Here is a 2,026-nt window from a genome sequence, read left to right on the forward strand (position 1 = left end):
TTCCAATTAATCATGGTCTGGAAATTAGAATATTATTTGCTCTTTAACTTCCTTGAAATTCCTAGCTAACTATATCTTTTTTTTTTTTTTTTTTTTTTTACAAACTCTCCAATTAATTGGAAAGCAGTCAGTTTTATTTGAAGACTATAAATCTTAATAGAATTTAGGATGGAGATAGCGTTTTAAAAAAATGAAATACCCAAATGGTTAGATAAATGTTATTACATCAAAAAGATCATAGGAATCACGGGGGCCTTGTTTCCATAGCTGGATAGCTTTTATATCTTACAGCCTGTTGGACTGTTCCTTTTTCAGACACATAGATACTATCCAAAATTTTTCGGCTATCCTTGTTTTTAACTGTTGTGGTTTGCAAAATTAAAACAGCTGAATTTGATACAAGTACAATGTCATTTCCTTCAAGAATTCATCTTTCTGGGCTTGAGATACTGAACAAGCAACATCTGCCCTCATCCGAACCCTGTGAATGTATTCTTTACCCAAGAAGTTTCAGATTTCAACAAGATACCCACTCTATTGGATAACAACGTTGATGGAGAAATGAGCATACACAGACCTCATCTTGTAATGAAAGCCCAATGTAACATCCTTGATCATATTTTGCACATGACTACAGATGGTACAGAATGTAGCCAGTTCCTTGCTGTTTCCCCACCATTTGTCAATGTGAAGCCTCTTCTTTTTCTTCCCCAGGAGGCCGAGCTCCACATTGATGTGGTTGAAGTTCCTCCGCAGGGTTTCCCTGTGGCCCTTCACAATGACTGTGCGGCCCTTCAGACTGATGTCGACATTCTCCGGAAGGTCGACAGTCTGGTTGCTGAGAATGGTCTTCATTCTCGCAGCAGATGCGGCAAAAACAGCTGACTACATTTCTTTGTTTTCAATATTTTATTATTTTAGGTAAAAGTTTACACAATGAATTATATTTACATTTATCATTTTTTATATAAATTGTGACATTGGTAACAGATTATACAATATATCAGCATTCTCATCATTTCCATCCTCTTTCCATTGATCTAGCTTCCCTCCTCCTCCTTGTCTTCCATCACTGTTTCTGGATCAATGTTCACCATTTGGTTTCATATAGTTAATTGTTTTAGGGACACATTATTCATGGGTGATACTGTTTATTTTATAATCCAATCTATTGTTTGGCTGAATGGTGACCTCTCAGTTTAGTTTTCAGTTAAAGTTATCTTAGGTTGACAATCTCAGGGTTTCCTCCAGTCCCTATCATTCTAGTAAGTCTGGTCTTTTTCATGAATTTGAGTTTTGGTTCATTTTTTTTCCATTCTAACTGGGACATATATAGACCAAAGGAAGTTGTTCAAATAGAATAAGGGGATACTGTGTAGTTTAAAATCAGGATAGCTATGTGTCAAGGATGCATTCTTTCACCACACTATTTTCATCTGTATTATGAGCAAATAACACCCCTTTGTCTGTCACTTTGTTGTATTCAGGTGACTTTCATGTTACTATGATGCTGAAAGCTATGCCACCAGTATTTTAAATATCAGCAAGATCACTCATGGTACACAGGATTCAGATGAGCATTCAGATAATGATAGACTAGGAAAAAGGAGAGGAGGACTGAATATGTAAACCTTATAATAGCAGAAGAACATTGTCATATACAGTGACTGAAGATGAAAATATTATGAATTGGAGCAGAGCATTGATAGATATAGTGTCAAAAGATTTTAATACACCACTTTCAAAAAAGATCAGAATAACCAGAAAGAAATTCAACAAAGACACAGAGGAACTAAACAACGCAATCAACCAATTTGACCTCATAGATATGTACTGAGCATTCAACCCAACAACAGCACAATGCACATCCTTTTCCAGTGCACATGGAACATTCTCCAGAATAGACCATGTGTTAGGACACAAAACAAGCCTCCATAAATGTACAAACATCAAAAAACATCAAAATACTATGAAGCATCTTCTCAGATCACAATGCTATAAAATTATAAATCAACATAGGAAAAAC

General features: G+C 35.5%; 1 pseudogene; it reads right to left on the bottom strand.

Moving 5' to 3' along the window:
• Positions 1-244: 244 nt before the first annotated feature.
• LOC102831520 lies at positions 245-855 on the bottom strand (annotated as a pseudogene).
• Positions 856-2,026: the final 1,171 nt, after the last annotated feature.

This window comes from Chrysochloris asiatica, unplaced genomic scaffold (assembly GCF_000296735.1).
Source record: "Chrysochloris asiatica unplaced genomic scaffold, ChrAsi1.0 scaffold00134, whole genome shotgun sequence".
Taxonomy (NCBI): domain Eukaryota; kingdom Metazoa; phylum Chordata; class Mammalia; order Afrosoricida; family Chrysochloridae; genus Chrysochloris; species Chrysochloris asiatica.